At 47.9% G+C, this 18,703-nt stretch overlaps 1 protein-coding gene and 1 long non-coding RNA gene across 2 annotated transcripts in view; one reads left to right on the forward strand and one right to left on the reverse strand.

The window, feature by feature from the left end:
• The window catches only part of LOC139226633 (myosin-16), a 326,697-nt gene that overhangs the window by 254,392 nt on the left and 53,602 nt on the right, over nt 1-18,703 (forward strand). The window lies entirely within an intron of this gene.
• The window catches only part of LOC139226635 (uncharacterized), a 68,197-nt gene continuing 51,931 nt past the window's right edge, over nt 2,438-18,703 (reverse strand). Inside the window, exon 3 of the long non-coding RNA XR_011587297.1 lies at nt 2,438-2,566. This is a non-coding gene — a long non-coding RNA (uncharacterized lncRNA). The remainder of the gene's footprint in view (nt 2,567-18,703) is intronic.

Raw genomic sequence — 18,703 nt, forward strand, 5'->3', positions numbered from 1 at the left:
AATGCAGGAAATGCTCACCAGGTCAGGCAGCATCTGTGGAGAGAGAAACAGAGTTAAGGCTTCAAGTAGGTGACCTTTCATCAAACTCTCCACACATGCTGCCTGACCTGCTGAGTGTTTCCAGCATTTTCGGTTTATATTTCAGATTTCCAGTATCCGCAGTATTTTGCTTCTGTACTGCATTTTATCAGCGGTTAATCCTGTACGTGCTGCTCCACTGATGTGCGGGGGTTTTAGCCAAAACTGAGGGAAAGATTGTTCTAATGAGAGCTTTGATGAGTTTGTGGAGGATGTATAGTAGTTCAGTAAATGCTGATTTAATGTCCCCTCAACATATAAGAAAATACATGAATTATTATGGTGACTTTCACATGGAAACAGCTCAGAGAGCTTTATGCCATGAATTAATGTCTCTCTATGATATAAATCCTTATCGCAATTGCTAAGGATTGAAATAAATGTGCCTTTGAACTCTCTTTAGGTGAACATCAAAAGAGCTTTGATTAAAGTTCAGATTGTAAGGTTGACTGGTATACTGGCGATCTAAGAAATGTGCAAGTGACATGCATATGGATGCATGGGCCTATAATAGAATATTGCTTAAGTTGAAGAGTTATAGATCAACGTAGCGTTATGTGGTATGGTACAGTGCGGCATAGGATTAAATCGGGGCCCTTTTATTATTAGATGTCAAATTGATGTATTAAATATTAGAAGCATAGCAAGTGTTGGAGTAATATGACTCACTACCTAGTCTTCTGCTTAAAAACTTGACTGGAGTTGACGAGTGTTGATGGTGTTGGGCCATTGGCAAGCAAGCAGGCTGTGCTTTAAGAGCTTCCATTTCTCAGGGTCATATTCTATACAATGGAAGTGGCGATATTTAATTTGACAAACTGCGTCTGAGGCTAAAATGTATCGCTCAGTGCCTCGCGTGCAGTTCATCTTCAGCTTGGCCGCCTCACTTGATTTATTATAAGTTGGTGAAAACTCAAAGTGCAGCCAGGATAATGAGAGATCCGAATTGGGGAGTCATTTAGTCTGGACTATTAATTGCTAAGGATTAGTCTAAGATTAACTGCTTTATATAGAACTGACCTTTTTGGATCAGTTGCTAATAACTACACCCGTTGCTAAACTCTCTCCCAGACACAGTTAGCCATTTGACTACAATTAAAAGCAAAACGTTTCATGAGAGCGCAACCACAGTATTTGTTTATTTAACTAATGGCATCTTCTTAAACAAAGTGGTCATCTGTGTTCCATTTGAAGTCATTTTTACCAAAGAAAATCTTTCAAATTTACAGAAATGAGAACAGAGGATTTAAGAAAAAAAATTTTCCTACACATTAATTTTAGGTCACTTACTGAATCAAATTTAAAAGAATAAAATATCTTGGAGAAAGACACAGTGAGTGTTTCACAGATGGGATAGAGTCTCGAGGGTTTTGATGATTTACAGTTTTTGATACTGCCGTTGGGACCTTACGATTCTGTTGCATGTTTCCCAGCTTGTTTCTACTTTTTAATAGTGCTCGTGGGCCAGTTGTGGCATTGCCCATGGTGAGTTGCAGGATACAGCATGCGTTAATTATATGTGTTCAGTACATGGCATTTTTGGAAATTCAGAGAGATCAAAGTTGGCGTGTAGACCTGGGATTTAGAAATAATTTTGTGAGAGGTGTGCTCAGAGTCGTAAATAAGTCTTCAAGCACATTTTGAATGGTTCCTGGGAAATTTCAGCCAAAGTGCATGATATGTGTTCCGAGAGGTAATTCCAGAGAGTGGGACCTGGGCATCTGAAGGCATGGTTGCCACTGGTGAGGTAACGGGAAGGCGGATACTGAAGTTAGAGGAATGGGGACGTCCTGCGGGGTGGGGGGGGTGGTGGTTGTAGGGCTACGGGAGGCTACAGAGATGGGGTGGGTGAGGCCATGGAGGGATTTAAAAACAATGATGAAAATTTTAAATTAGAACCAATGATGGCCTGGAGCCAGTCTAGATCAGAGAGGATTGGAGTGATGGATTAATGGGACAATGCAGGATAGGAGAGCAGAGTTTTGGATGAGCTGGGGAATATGAAGCATGGACAATGGGAGACTGGTAAGGTGAGCAATGGAATAATCAGGTCTGGAACATGTATGAGTGTGTCCGTGGGAAATGGGCTGGTGTAGAGGCAAGCAATATATTGCAAGTGAAAGTAGGCACTTTTGTCATAGAGCGGACATGGAGTCAGAAATTCAGCTAAGGGTCAAACAGGACACAAGGATTGCAAACAGTCTGATCCATCTCCGTAGTGTCATTTCTGATTGATTCAGTTACTGACAGTCACTAAATGGCCTAAAATTATCCTTACATTAAAGAAGAAAGCCACAAAATTCCCCATCACAGCTTCCAATTGTTCTTGTATCACCCCCCCCCCACCACTGCCCAATCAAATTCAGTAACCTCGTCCCTGGGTACATCCTCCTTCCATTCCTCCTGATGGCAGAGACAGGATTTGCCAGTCCTTTCCCTTTCTCTTCCTTCTGAGCTTAATGGATGGTATGACATGGTGCATGAAAAGCTGAGGAAACAGAAGGCTAAAAATAAATGCAAAATAATGTCCACAAAAAATACAACCAAATTGGCCCAAAGTTAGGATTCTTTGCCCGGAATCATTTCAAAACACTCCAATACAGATTTAGTGAATAAAACCCTTCCAGGTACATCGTTTGGAATCAATGCCAGATGCCTTGATGAACAAGAATACTTGTTGGAAACAGCAATTTCTTGCAGACTGGAATTTTAAGAGATTACTTTATTCATGTTTTCACACATTGCCATCTCGGGCAAAGACCCTCAGTTCTACTCTCTAGACTTCGCTTCCTCAACACCTTCCTCACCTCCTTTAAGAATGGCATTGAAATGGCAGGTCCTGTGGGTGGTGATCAGGATATTCCTGAAGCCAGAGCCGCACGAATTGCAGTCGGGAACAATCCTTAAGAGCTCAGAGTTTGCTCACAGTTATGGCTCAGTTGATTATTCCATCACACCATCTGCTCTCAGTCATGTCTCTCAGATTTATACCGTGTGTGTATCACCAAAGCATCTCCTGAGATCAAAGCAGTCAATTGTACTGACTGTCAGTTGTTGGGATCAAACCTCTCGCAGATTGTTCTGGTTTTCATGATCAAAGCAAGTTTCAGGAGAAAACTTGGCTGCCTTCCACAACATACTGGAGAAATCCTCTCGCAGGACATTTTTGCACATGCATTGAACATCTTTTTTTCTTCTTGTTACACCATTTTTTTGCAATATTGATGTTTATAGTTTTGGATGCTTTTATTTTTCAAAGTAGATCTATCACATAAGGATATGTGTTGAGCTCAAAAGACAGATCGTTTTGATCAGTACATCCTTCCAGATAGATGTAGGGTTAGTATTTTTGGCTTGGATTAAATGTACGTCATGAAGCAGAGGTTCTGTACACAATCTGGGCCTACATTTATTAAAAGAATAAATGAATTGTGGTATCCTGTAGATATCCAATCAGGAGACACCAACACTAATAGAAAAGGCACACAGGAACATTAATAAAGAAAAACTTGTATTTATATAAAGCCTTTCACAAGCTCAGGACATCCCAAAGCCCTTGGCAGCCAACAAAGTACTTTTGAAGTGTAGTCACTGTTGTAATGTAGGAAACGAGGCAGCCAGTGTGCACACAGCAAGGTCCAATGTGATAATGAGCAGATAATCTGCTTTCAGTGGTGTTGGTTGAAGGCTAAATGTTGGCCAGGACACCAGGGAGAACTCCTCTGCTCTTCTTCGAATACTGCCATGGGACCTGAGGTTCAATGGTTTAATATCTCATTCACTCCCTCAGTACTATACTGGAGTGCCATCCTCAATTATGTGCTCATATCTCTGGATTGGGACTTGAACCCACAACCTTCTGACTCCGGCAAAAGTGCTACCATTGAGCCAAGGCAACACAAGAACAACATACGAGCATAATACAGGACTGGGAAAAAATATCTGCAGTCCATCTGATTGGTCCTGTCACTCAATTGCCACTCTCTCGAATATCCAGTTCTCCCTGAAAATGTGTCCACACAATCTGCCTCCCTGGGTAGTCTATTGCACATGTTCACCGCCCTCTGTGGAAAACAGTTACATTTATGTGGTTTGTGCACCTTCCCTGTTCTAAGCTTGTGCCCCTGTACCCCTGGTTATAGAGTTTGTGACAAGCTTGAATGTATTATGAGGCTGAATTTGTCTGTTTCGTTAAGGAACTTGAATACTTCAATACTATCTCCCTTGAATCATCTTTTCCCTAGAGTGAACAAGCTCGGGTTCTTCAACCTCGCCTTATAGCTCAGAGTTCCTCACTTTGATTGCCCCTTTCTGTATTCACTTCATTGTCTGGATGTCCTTGTGGTATGGCAGAACTTCATGCAGTACTCCAGGTTTGGCCATACATATACACACTCGTTATCACCTCTTGGGATTTGTGCTTCATCCCTCTGGTTTTTCATCGAGTTAGCTTTCTTACTGGTACACCACACACTTCGTTGTTGGTATCAGTGAACAATTCATCAATACTCCCAAATTGCTTCATGATTTGTGTTCTGTAGCCTGGAGCCATTTAGCTCTTATTCTTTCCGTTTATTTCCCTCTCTATCTTCCACCTTAACGGCCATTGGCTACTCATCGGTCCTGAGCTCCAAATCATTATCGGAGTGACTGCTGCCAACGGACTGGAAGCTGATGCCGATGACCGGAAGCTGCGCATTAATCGGGACATTTCGATTATATTTCTGCTTTTTTTCCCCCAGAGCCCGTGAGACCCGAAAGCCGGCTCCATGTTCCTGCCATTTTTCCCGCAGGCCCCGTGAATCTCGAAGCTAACAACTAAAAAAACTGCAGACTGTGCATGCGCAATGACTTCCGGTTCGTTGGCAGCAGTCGCATCAAATGTTTCAAGCCAACTCCGCAGCTTGCTGTCTAGTCCATACTTTGCCAGCTATTGTTTACGTGCCACATAATCAAGTGCCTTGCTAAAATCTAAATATGCCACTTCCACAGAATTTCCTGTGGCAATGAGATCTGCTATTTCTTTAAAGACTTCAAGAAATTGTTGAGAATGGCCTCCTTCCATAAATCCATGCTGACTGTCTCTCACCATCCCATATTTCATTCCCCTCTTTCAGGATGCCTTCGAATACTTTACTTGCAACAAATGTTAGGTTCAATATAGCTGCTTGAGTTGTCCCTATGTCCCCTTTTTTAAAGATTGATGTTATTTTAGAACGAAAGAAAGAAAGACTTCCGTTTATATAGTGCCTTTCATGACCACCGGACGTCTCAAAGTGCTTTACAGCCAGTTAAGTACTTTTGAAGTGTAGTCACTGTTGTAATGTGGGAAGCGCAGCAGCCAACTTGTGCACAGCAAGCTCCCACAAACAGCAATGTGATAATGACCAGATAATCTGTTTTTTACTGATATTGATTGAGGGCTAAATATTGGCCAGGACACTGGGGATAACTCCCCTGCTCTTCCTCGCAATAGTGTCATGGGATCTTTTACGTCCACCTGAGAGAGCAGATGGGACCTCGGTTTAACATCTCACCCGAAAGACGGTACTTCCAACAGTGCAGCACTCCCTCAACACTGCACTGGGAGTGTCAGCCTAGATTTAATGCTGAAGTTCCTGGAGTGGGACTTGAACCCATAACCTTCTGACCCAGAGTGTGCTACCCACTGAGCCACAACTAACACTTAGGTGCTTTCCAGTCCTTGGGCCTTACTCCTGTTTCGAAAGATCCCCTTAAGATAAAGGCTAGCCAAGACCCAGGTGTGAAGTCTACCTGGGCCTGGTGTCTTGTCTTCCGTTAACTTCCTCAGCTTACCATTGACTGCATTATCTGATGTTTGTAGCATTCTCACCTCCGAACCCCGCTGCAGACAGTCCCAGAGAGTGGAGATCCGAGCTCCGGCTCGGAATTCTGTGTTGACATTCAGCAGGATACTTGCATTCAGTGGATGCACCTCCCGCAGCCCCTCCCAGTGCAATTCCCTACCCCCCCCAATGCCATTGTATAAATTGTGGGAGTAGGATTAGAACCCTGCACCTTCTGACTCGGAGGTGGGAATGCTACCAGTCACCTGAAATAAATCTCAGATATTTATGTGTCCACCCAGAGATTCCACTTTTATTCTGGGAAACTGCCCAAACTGCCCTCCTTAAGCATTGAAAAGTAAAAATATGTTTAGTACATTTGTTGTCACTTTGATTGTTGATACTATGTCACCTTTCGAATCTGTCTATGGGCCCACTGCTTCCTTTTTAGTTTTTATCGAGGAGGCTCTTAAGTTTAAAAAAAAATTGACAAGAAAGCCATTTACAAAACTCCCTTTTTTCTTATTGGTGTTTTCACTAAAGGAACTGGACCATTCAATTACAAGCTAGAAATACCAGTTAAGGAGCTCGATAAGACTCGCGCTGTCAGGTTGAGAGCAGGAAATCTTTAGAGTCAAGGCACTGAACCACTCACTAAGAAAGAGAGAGAGTGTGCTCGTGTTAAGATAACATTTTCCAGAGGATATGTTAGTGAGGAGCCGCAGTAATGGATTACCTTGGCCAACCTTGTTTTCTTAACATCTTTTCCCCTAATTTCCTGTCTGGGCTTTGATCCTCTGGTCATGAACGTGGAGTAGTCAGGCCTCAGATGTTTCTATAGATAAACATGACACTTCTGTGGAGCCAAGATGGGTTCTGCCAGTTATTATTTTCGCTCTCTCCCTACCACCCCCCTCCCTTTCCTGTCATCTCAGGGGCAGGAAGTGCTCCATCTGGTACCTGGTTAAGAATTTACAAAACCGGCATGGAGGTTAGATAAGCTGGAATGTCAGTCAAGATCAGGATGCCAACTCTTAAGTAGAGCTGTGACTGGCTGAATGAATCAAACCATACATTTTTGGGATTTCCTAAATTCCTTATTTTGTAAATCTTTTCTTGTACGGTACAGAGCTTTTGAGCTGCAGTGCCCATGAAAGGACAAAATATTATTTTTTTATTTTCATCAAAGAAAGAACTTACACTTATCCAGCCTGATTCACATCAAGTTGTTCCAAAGCGCTCACAGCCAATGAATTACTTTTGATATCTAATCACACAGCAGTCAATTGGCATACAGCACGGTTCCACAAACAGTGCGGAGATGAATGACCAGTTAATCGGTCTTGATGGTGGTGTTGGTTGAGGGATAATTGTTGGCCTGGATACTGATAGCGCTCCTTTGCTCTTCTTCGCAAAGTGCCGTGGGATCTTTTACAGAAAGAACAGGCAGCAGGCCCTCAGTTTGCTGTCTCATCTGGAGGACAGCTCTTCCTACAGTGCAGCTCTGTACTCCAGTGTCAGTCTAGATTATATGCTGAAACTGTGTTAACTAAAATCATTGTTTTCATAACTTCACACTCTTATTAGGGAGCCAGATAAAGGGCCCAGGTTTCGGCCTCAGTTGCTCCTGATTTTTTGGAGCAATTGGTGTAGAACGGAGTATCTTAGAAATTCAAATTCTTGGCATTTAGTTTGCTCCAGTTCTAGTCAGTTAGAACAGTTTCACTTTGGAACAGAATTTTCTTTTTCAAAAGGGGGCGTGTCCAGTCACTTACGCCTGTTTTCAAAGTTTCGGCAGTGAAAACTTACTCCAAACTAACTTAGAATGGAGTAAGCGAACATTTTTGTACGCTCAAAAAAAACCTTGTCTACACTTTAGAAAATCGGGGGGAGGAGGGGGAGGAGGGGAAGGGGGGGAGGAGGAGAAGGGGAAGTGGGGGGGGAGGAGGAGAAGGGGAAGTGGGGGGGAGGAGGAGAAGGGGAAGTGGGGGGGGAGGAGGAGAAGGGGAAGTGGGGGGGAGGAGGAGAAGGGGGGGGAGGAGGAGAAGGGAGAAGGGGAAAGGGGAAGGGGAGAGAAGGAGAAGGGTAAGGGGGGGAGAAGGGGAAGGGGGGGAGGAGGAGAAGGGGAAGGGGGGGAGGAGGGGAAGGAGGGGGGAGGAGGAGAAGGGGAAGGGGGGGAGGAGGAGAAGGGGAAGGGGGCGAGGAGGAGGAGAAGGGGAAGGGGAGGAGAAGGGGAAGGGGGGAAGGAGGAGAAGGGGAAGGGGGGAGGAGGAGGAGGAGGAGAAGGGGAAGGGGGGGAGGAGGAGGAGGAGAAGGGGAAGGGGAGAAGGGGAAGGGGGGGAGGAGGAGGAGAAGGGGGAGGAGAAGGGGAAGGGAGGGGAAGGGGGGGAGGAGGGGAAGGGGGGGAGGAGGGGAAGTGGGGGGGGGAGGAGGAGGGGAAGTGGGGGGGGAGGAGGAGGGGAAGTGTGGGGGGGGAGGAGGAGGGGAAGTGGGGGGTGGGGGGGGAGGAGGGGGGGGTGGGGGGGGAGGAGGAGGGGAAGTGGGGGGAGGGGGGGAGGAGGAGGGGAAGTGGGGGGAGGGGGGAGGAGGAGGGGAAGTGGGGAGGGGGGAGGAGGAGGGGAAGTGGGGGGAGGAGGAGGGGAAGTGGGAGGGAAGGGGGGAGGAGGAGGGGAAGTGGGAGGGAAGGGGGGGAGGTGGGGGGGAGGAGGGGAAGTGGGGGGAGGTGGGGGGGAGGAGGGGAAGTGGGGGGGGGGAGGGGAGGAGGAGGGGAAGTGTGGGGGGGGAGGGAGGAGGAGGGGAAGTGTGGGGGGGGAGGAGGAGAAGGGGAAGGGGGGAGGAGGAGGGGAAGGGGGGAGGAGAAGGGGAAGGGGGGGAGGAGGAGGAGAAGGGGGGGAGAAGGGGAAGGGGGGGGAGGAGGGGAAGTGGGGGGGGAGGAGGGGGAGGAGGGGAAGTGGGGGGTAGGAGAAGGGGGAGGAGGAGGAGGGGAAGGGGAAGTGGGGGGGGAGGAGGGGGAGGAGGGGAAGGGGAAGTGGGGGGGGAGGAGGGGGAGGAGGGGAAGGGGAAGTGGAAGTGGGGGGGGAGGAGGGGAAGGGGAAGTGGGGGGGAGGAGGGGAAGTGGGGGGGGAGGGGGGAGGGGGAGGAAGGGGGGAGGAGGAGGAAGGGGAGGGGGGGAGGAGGAAGGAGAGGGGGGGAGGAGGAGGGGGGGGGAGGAGTAGGGGAAGGGGAAGTGGGGGGGGAGAGTGGGGGGGAGGAGTAGGGGAAGGGGAAGTGGGGGGGAGAGGGGAAGGGGGGGAGGAGAGGGGGGAGGAGAGGAGGAGGGGGAAGGGGAAGTGGGGGGAGGGGTAGGGGAAGGGGAAGTGGGGGGGGAGGAGTAGGGGAAGGGGAAGTGGGGAGGGAGGAGGAAGGGGAAGTGGGGGGAGGAGTAGGGGAAATGGGGAGGGTGGAGAAGGGGAAGTGTGGGGGGGAGGAGGGGGAGGAGGGGAAGGGGAAGTGGAGGGGGAGGAGGGGAAGGGGAAGTGGGGGGGGAGGAGGGGGAGGAGGGGAAGGGGAAGTGGGGGGGAAGGGGAAGTGGGGGGGGAGGAGGGGAAGGGGAAGTGGGGGGGAGGAGGGGAAGTGGGGGGGAGGGGGGAGGAAGGGGAGGGGGGGAGGAGGAAGGAGAGGGGGGGAGGAGGGGGGGGGGGGAGGGTTGGGGAAGGGGAAGTGGGGGGGGAGGAGTGGGGGGAGGAGTAGGGGAAGTGGGGGGGAGAGGGGAAGGGGGGGAGGAGAGGGGGGAGGAGAGGAGGAGGGGGAAGGGGAAGTGGGGGGAGGGGTAGGGGAAGGGGAAGTGGGGGGGGAGGAGTAGGGGAAGGGGAAGTGGGGAGGGAGGAGGAAGGGGAAGTGGGGGGAGGAGAAGGGGAAGTGGGGGGAGGAGTAGGGGAAGTGGGGAGGGTGGGAAGGGGAAGTGTGGGGGGGAGGAGTAGGGGAAGGGGAAGTGGGTGGAGGGGAAGTGGGTGGAGGGGAAGTGGGTGGAGGGGAAGTGGGGGGAAGGGGAAGGAGGGAAGGGGAAGTGGGGGGGGAGGGGAAGGGGGGGAGGGAGGGGGAAGGGAGGGGAAGGAGGGAAGTTGGGGGGGTAGGGAGGTGAGGAGGGGGGAAGGGGAAGGGGGAGGGGGGAGGAGAGAGGGGGGAGGAGAAGGGGAAGGGGGGAGGGGGGGGAGGAGAAGGGGAAGGGGGGAGGGGGGGGAGGAGAAGGGGAAGGGGGAGGATGGGGAGGAGAAGGAGGAGGGGGAGGAGAAGGGGAAGGAGAAGGGGAAGGGGGGGAGGAGAAGGAAGGGGGGAGGAGGAGGAGGAGGGGAAGGGGGGAGGCGGAGGGGAGGAGGAGGAGGAGGGGAAGGGGGGAGGCGGAGGGGAAGGGGGGGAGGAGGAGAAGGGGAAGGGGAGAAGGGGAAGGGGAGGAGGAGGACGAGGAGAAGGGGAGGAGGAAGAGGAGGAGAAGGGAAGGGGAGAGGAGGAGGAGAAGGGGAAGGGGAGAGGAGGAGGAGGGGGAAGGGGGGAGGAGAAGGGGAAGGGGAGAGGAGGAGGAGGGGGAAGGGGGGAGGAGAAGGGGAAGGGGGGGAGGAGGAGGAGAAGGGGAAGGGGGGGAGGAGGAGGAGAAGGGGAAGAGGGGGAAGGGGAGGGAAAGGGGGGAGAAGGGGGGAAAGGGAGTGGAAGAAGGAGGTGGGGAAAAGGGGAAGGAGAGGGGGGAGAAAGGAGAGGGTGGGAGGAATGAGAGGAGAAGGGGTGGTGGGGGAGGAGAAGGGAGGGTTGGGGTGGCGAAGGGGGACGGAGGCACGGGCCGGGCCCAAGACTTCGGGCAGTGCCCGTCCCCAGCACCAGATTTACAGGTAGGTGGCGTTGGGTCGGAGGCGGGGAAAGTCAGGTCGGGTCCGGGTGGGGGGAGCGCGGGTCTTGTCGGTTCGGGTCGGAGGGAGGGAGGGAGAGAAGGAGGTCAGGTCGGGGGGAGCGTGGGTCGGGTCCAGTCCAGGGGTTGGGTCGGGTCGGGTCGGATCTTGGGGGGGGCGGGAGTCGGGTCCAGTCGGGGGTGGGGGGGAAAGCGGGAGGAAGCAGGAGCTGAGCGTGGGAGGCAGCCTTATGCACGCAGCCCCAGTGAAGCCATTCGGCCAGGGCTAGGGGCTACGTGCTTCGGGCCCCTCCCACACAGTTTTGGGCGCCTGGAGCTACTGCACATGCGCGCCCATTGCATATGCAGAGGTCCCGGCACTGTTTTCAGCGCAGGGACCTAGCTCCGCCCCCTACAGCTCGTGCTGCGCCGCGGATGGCTCCAGAGGACCAGCAGGGAGCTGGAGAATCTGGAAGTTTTTTTTAGGCGCACTTTGTGGCGCGAAAAACGGGCATCCAGGTCGGGACTGCGCCGTTCTAGGCACGGCCCAAGTGGAACGAACATGCATATTTGAGTGAAAAGCCTTCTGGCTTATCTTATTGTTCATCTTATTGTTGTTCTTCCAATGTACTCTTTCCCAGTCTCCTAATATTTGTTTCTTAAACTGCAGTTGTGCAATTTTTTAATGCTAAACTTAACAAAATTTATCTATCTTAACCCAGTGTCCTAGTCAATATTTATCCCTCAATCAACATAACATAACAAACAGATTATCTGGTCATTATCACAGTGCTGTTTATGGGAGCTTGCTGTGTGCAAATTGGCCTCCGTGTTTCCTACATTACAACAGTGACTACACTCCAAAAGTACTTAATTGGCTGTAAAGAACTTTGGGACGTCCTAAGGTTGTGAAAGGCGCTACATAAATGCAAATCTTTCTGTCTTTCTTTTCTAACTTTAAAAACAACTTTAAAACATTTAACTTACCTCTTTTTCTTCCACCTGTCTCATTTTAGAGGTGGCAGCAAGTTTCACCTTTTCATTGGCTGAAACCAGACTTCAGAGGCCAGTTTTCTGACCAATCAAGCCTTGGATCTGACAATCAATTGACCCCCAGCATCCATGGTCTTTTGGGGGAGAGAATTCCACATTCCCACTGCCCTTTGTGTGGAAAAGTGCTTCCTGATTTCACTCCTGAACGGCCTAACTCTACCCTTTGTTCTAGATTCCCCCACCAGGGGAAACAGTTTGTCTGTGTCAACGCTATTAAACCTTTTATAATTATAAACACCTCTCAACCTTTTAAACTCGAGGGAATACAACCCAGGTATATTCAACCTGTCCTTATTATTTAACCTTTTAAGCCCTGGTCAACATTCTGGTGAATACAGTCAACATACTGATGATATAAATGTTTTATCAAGGCAATTTTCGACATGTAAAACCATGTCAAAACAGAAAGAAGCTCTAGTGAATGAGTAAACCCATCAGTGGCCCTAGTGCTTCACTATTCAATGGTTGGGAAATTGCAGGCACTGCACCCACGGTTACTTGATCTAAGTTGGCTGTGTGTGAGAGGTGCCTTCCTGCAATGCGCAAGCACAGATAGCGGCTCTAAAAAGAGGATTTGGCATTTGGGCATTTTTTCTGTTGGGGAGGAGGGAAATATTTGGTTTAAGCTACGAGCGCTGACAATTTAAGTGGGGCAAGCGGCTTGGAACAGTTACTGAGCGCAGAAGCAGAATTAACATCAGTAGAAGTGTGTTAATATAAACCAGCCTTCAAGTGTGCCTGTTAGTTCCTCTCTCTGACCCTACCTGACGGACTTACCCTCTCGAGACTATTCCCTCGATGCTGTACTCAACATCCTCAAATTATTGAGAATAGCAACAGCTGGACAAGTTACTGATAATTCTTACTGCCTCTTCTTTGGAATGAGGTCTTTATGGAGATTCTCTTTAAGTAAGTCTGTAATAACTGATGTATAACGGGCTGGACGTTTCTCAGATTCTTAGCTGCTGAGTACCTGCTGGCTGTAATTTTACAGACTCCAAAATCCTGGTGCTATGTTTGACAAATTGTGATAAATTATGTTCTAGATTAACATCTCCACGTGCGGCAATCATGCCATTTTCAGACTATCATTTATCGACATCTCGAATGAAGATGTTTTACATCAGTAGGTTTAATGTGTGCAATTAATGAAATTATTTTACTGAACTGCTAGAAAACCTCAGGGAAAGAAATCCTTCAAGGTATCACTAAGCTGATAGAGAGACCTCTATTTTCAGCTTCTTTGATAAGCTGTAGAAACTTTAACAGATCTAGCAAAATATTCCAACCTTCAGATGTTTAATGAGTGGGGGAGGGGGGAATCCATTTTGAATATTTAGTTGAAGATTTATAAGTTGTACTGCACCATTTTTCTCAATGAGAGCAGTGCAGGGCCAAGAGTAACAGTTGGACCATGCCAAGTTTGGCTTTTGAAAGCGTGCAGCATGTAGGAGGAAGGGGAAGGCTGACAGAGGTGCTGAGCTCCATGGTTTAATAGCCCCTGGAAAGCATTAATCTAATCTAATCCTAATATTCAACTTGTTCATAATAACACAAGTATTCTGAAGAATGCGTGGCGCACACTGGGTTTCTGAGCCCACAAAAATTAATGCTCAAGGCTATAGCTCCAAACGTTGTTTCCAGGCTGCTGCCAAGAGTAGTGCAATATACTTAAATAGTTCCAGGCGATACACCAGATGGAGCTCTGCTCACAATCTACAATAAGATGGTCGTTGGCTCCTTCAGCATAGTAATTCACCTTCCCTGAAAAGAGATACTATCCTGGGGATTTCTGATCCTGTTCGAATCGATGAAAAAGACGAATTGCAGCTCGTTTCCATGAGTGCAGTCAAATGGATGTTTCCTCCCAATGTTCAGCACTTGTACATTCCTTGTGAGCTCCCGCCCAGACACTGGACTACTTAATGGAGCCTTTGCATGCATTCAGCTGCTGAATATTGAGAAGACAGAAGCCAATGTTTTTGGTCCCCTCGCCACTGACTCTGTCCCTTATCCATCTCCTGTCTGAGGCTGAACTAAACTGTTCGCAACCTTGGTGTCATATTTGACCCTGAAATGAGCTTCCGACCACATATCCACAGCATTACTAAGACCACCTATTTCCACCTCCGTAACATGACCCATCTCCGCCCTTGCCTTAGCTCATCCGCTGCTGAAGCCCTCATCCATGCCTTTGTTATTTCTAGACTTGACAATTCCAGCGCACTCCTGGCTGGCCTCCCACATTCTATCCTACGTAAACTGGAGGTGATCTAAAACTCGGCTGCCCGTGTCCTAACTCGCATCGAGTCCCACTCACCCATCAGCCCTGTGCTCGCTGACCTACATTGGCTCCCGGTTAAGCAACGCCTCGATTTCAAAATTCTCATCCTTATTTTCAAATCCCTCCATGGCCTCGCCCCTCCCTATCTCTGTAATCTCATCCTGCCCCACAACCCCAAGACATGTCTGCGCTCCTCTAATTCTGCCCTGCTGTGCATCCCTGATTATAATCGCTCCACCATTGGTGGCCGTGCCTTCTGTTGCCTAGGCCCCAAGCTCTGGAACTCCCTGCCTAAACATCTCCGCGCCTCTACCTCTCTTTCCTCCTTCAAGACGATCCTTAAAACCTACCTCTTTGACCAAGCTTTTGGTCACCTGCGCTAATTTCTACTTGTGCAGCTCGGTGTCAAATTTTTATCGCATAATACTCCTGTGAAGCGCCTTGGGACATTTCACTACGTTAAAGAGGCTATATAAATACAAGTTGTTATTGAGGGTGACTTGAATCATTTATCTAGAGTGCAGCATTCTGAGCTGAGACAGAGGGAAGGGGCTTGTGCCAGGAAGTACCTGTAAAAGGGGGTTTCTCATCTCCCGATCAGCTGGAGCTGATGCTGCAGGACGTCAGGGAAAGGAGACACTGTTACAAATTTGGGATTGCTGCAGATACCATCTCAGATTGAGTAATGTCAGTCATTCCCAGAAGCAGTCAGAGCACCTTACTTTTATGGGAGTTGACTCACTTGCATGGTGGGGGGAGGGGAACGCTAATAGCCCCTCATAACCCAAGCTGAATATTTGTCTTTTTGCACACGCTATTCTTCAATCTCTCCCAAGGCAGACTGACTTTGTGTGATAGTGTAAAATGGGTGATAGTGAATCGGCAGCCCGTTTTACATCAATGGAAATAAAAATCGAGAGATTTTTTTGTAAAACAGGCTGCTGATTTGATATGACCCGTTTGACACTATCGAGCAAATTGAAGATCTGTCCCACTGAGATAACAGTTGATGAGGCGAGGCTTGATCCGAATCGTTAAGCTGATTTATATTGCTGTGTACATTCCGAGCTACAATTATGATCAGATTCACTTCGGCCGATCAGTACAACATATCTGCATCATGATACAAAATAAGGACACTGCCACACTTCCCTACCTCAGTGGATTGTCTTGTCTTAAACATGAGATCTTCAGCAATTATGACTTCCTCAGCCTCCCTCAACCATCCACAGCTCTCTGTTTAGAAGAAAAAAACCTGACTACCCTTTAAGCCTTTTTGTTCAAAAATCCAGTTGTAATTTATGTCTTCAGACAGACCGAGATCAAAGGTGTTTCCAACACAATGAGTGAGAGGTGTTCTTCGATTACCTAGGCAAGCTAGTGAATTGCTTATGGTTTGGTCTCAACAATAACAACGTGAATTTATATAGCACCTTTAATGTAGTGAAACGACCCAAGGTACTTCACCGGCGTATTATGAGACAAAATATTTGACACCGAGCCGCATAAGGAGAAATTAGGGCAGGTGACCAAAAGCTTGGTCAAAGAGGTAGGTTTTATGGAGCATCGTGAAGGAGAAAAGAGAGGTAGAGAGGTTTAGGCAGAGAATTCCAGAGCTTAGGGCCTAGGCAACAGAAGGTATGGCAACCAATGGTTGAGCGATTATAATCAGAGATGTTCATGAAGGCAGAATTAGAGGAGCACAGACATCTCGGGTGGGGGGAGGGCTTGAGGAGATTTCAGAGATAGCGAGGGGTGAGACCATGGAGGGATATGAAAACAAGGATGAGAATTTAAAAATCAAGGCTTTACTTAACCGAGAGCCAATATAGGTCAGCGAGCACAGGGGTGATGGGTGAGCGGGACTTGGTGCAAGTTAGGACACGGGCAGCCGAGTTTTGGATCACCTCTAGTTTACATAGGGGGCGAAAACGACTTCCATTTAGCATATTTATCATCTTCTGTCAAGGTGCATTTTTTTAACTTGTGGGAATGCACTTTGCTTTTTTTTAAAAAAAAAACATTAAAAGTTGCACTTATTTTCAAATCATTTCTGTGGAAAAAAGGTTAAAAAAAGAATCTTGAAACATGGCTGGCTTCTTTTGCGGAAATGATTGGTGCAGTGTCTGGCAGGGGATAACCTAGAGGAGCGGTGATGTTGACACCACTTGGAGGGCCCGGAGCTACATACACAAGAAGGTGGAAGGCCAGCAGGAAGCTGCCCAGGAGAAGCAGTTTGATATGGTGTCATGTTAGAGATTTGTGATAAGGTATTAGGCACGTGGTATTAAAGGGATGGTAATTACAAGGAGAGCAGGACTGCGAGTGGTAAATGGTTGTTTGTCAGATTGCTGGCTGTGGGTAGTAATGTGCCCCAGGGATCTAGCTAGAATCTTTTTGATTTTCCATTTCTGTACATGATTCGGGCATAGGCACAAGAGGAGTAATGTTGACGATTTCTGATGGTAAGGTGGCAAAATGTGAGGAAGAATGCAGGAGCTAGCCAGAGGAACAGGCAGACAGAAGATGCAGCTCGGTGCGGAGAGGTTGAAGCAATACATTTTGGTAAAAAGAATAATGAAAGGAAGCATACCCTAAATGTGAAGATTCTTAACCGACTGCAAGGACAGAGAGATCCAGGAAGTCAAATGTGTACATGTTTAAAGTGCAGTTAGAACAGACCAGGAAAAGGCAAATGGTATTCTGGCTTCTATACATAAGAACATAAAAAATAGGAGCAGGAGTAGGCTATTTGGCCCCTCAAGCCTGCTCCGCCATTCAATAAGATCATGGCTGATCTGATCATGGACTCAGTTCCACTTCCCTGCCCTCTCCCCATAACCCTTTACTCCCTTACTGCTCAAAAATCTGTCTATCTCCACCTTAAATATATTCAATGACCCAGCCTCCACAGCTCTCTGGAACAGAGAATTCCATAGATTTACAACCCTCAGAGAAGAAATTCCTCCTCATCTCAGTTTAAAATGGGCGGCCCCTTATTCTAAGACTATGACCCGAGTTTTAGTTTCCCCTATGAGTGGAAATAGCCTCTCTGCATCCACCTTGTCGAGCCCTCTCATTATCTTATGTTTCAATAAGATCACCTCTCATTCTTCTGAACTCCAATGTGTATAGGCTCAACCGTTCCTCATAAGTCAACCCCCTCGTCTCAGGAATCAACCTAGTAAACCTTCTCTGAACTGCCTCCAATGTAAGTATATCCCTCCTTAAATACAGAGACCAAAACTGTACACAATACTCCAGGTGTGGCCTCACCGATACCCTGTACAGTTGTAGCAGGACTTCTCTGCTTTTATATTCTATACCCCTTGCAATACGTTGGGCATTGCATATAAACAGGATGTTGTTCAAGTGTTGCGTTATATCTCGGCACTCCATTACAGGAAGGATATTAAAACCATGGAAAAGGCACGGCAACGATTCATGACAATGATGCGAGGAAGATGAGGTTTTAGTTATAAAGAAAGACTTGAAAGTTTGGGACTTTTTTCACTGAATCAGTGAAGGTTAAGTTGGGTGCTGTTGGAGGCTTTCGAAATTCTGAAGGATTTTCAAAGAATAAATGGTGAAAGATTATTTCCACTGGTTTTTCCACAAATGGCATTGAGGCAAAGATAATTTAAAAGGGAATTAGGTAAATATTTGAAAATATGCATAGAAAGGTCACGGAGAAAAGGCAGAGAAATGGGATCAGAGTAATCGAGACCTGAAGCCTCTACTTTAATCTGCTTTGTGGCTTAAACTTTAACCAGGTTTAACTGCAAGTGGCCGGGGATCACAGGGCCAAATGAAAAAATACACTAACTTCTCATTTCTCGCTTCATAACCGGAACCCTTTATCCATGGTAACGCTCTTGTGAATCTATGCCATAACTATTTCCATTGCTTCTGCATCCTTCATATAACGGGGAGCCTAAAATGTGTGCAGTCCTGCAACTGCATCTTAACTAAAGTCATGTACCAGCTCAACATCGCCCTCTTGCAGTTGTATTGTGTACTTCTGGATACACAACCAAGAATTCTGTTCGCCTTTTCATGGCCTTACCTAATTATGTTGCCGCTATTAACACCTTGTGTCTCCATTTAAAATTCAGACCAATTTAGGTGTATTTCCATTTTCTAATCTTATTTTTCGTACATTGAATTGCATCTGCCCATCCTGCTACTTATCAAGGAATCGAATACGGCCCAGGGTGATCTCCTGGACTAATTTCGATTGCCTGGATGGGTTGGAGAGGAATTTTCCCAGATTTTCTTTCCCCAATTGGCCTGGTTATTTTATCTAGTTTTCTTCTTTCCCAGGGGATCGCATGTAGAATGTTTCGGTGCAAGGGGTGCCGCAGTTATGGGTGCGGACAGGTTGAGGCTGGGTGCTCTTTACCTTTCTGCCATTGTTCATTGTTCATCGGTTTATATGTAACCTTCAGGGCTGCTGACCGAGGGCCGTGCGGCTCTTTGTCGGCCGGCGCAGACACGATGGGCCGAAATGGCCTCCTTCTGCGCTGTCAATTTCTATGTTTCTATGAATCAAAGAATAGTACAGCACATCAAGTCTGTGCCAGCTCTTACGTAAAGCAATCCAGTTAGTCCCACTCCTCTACTTTT

Source organism: Pristiophorus japonicus, chromosome 16 (genome assembly GCF_044704955.1).
Source record: "Pristiophorus japonicus isolate sPriJap1 chromosome 16, sPriJap1.hap1, whole genome shotgun sequence".
Lineage (NCBI taxonomy): Eukaryota > Metazoa > Chordata > Chondrichthyes > Pristiophoridae > Pristiophorus > Pristiophorus japonicus.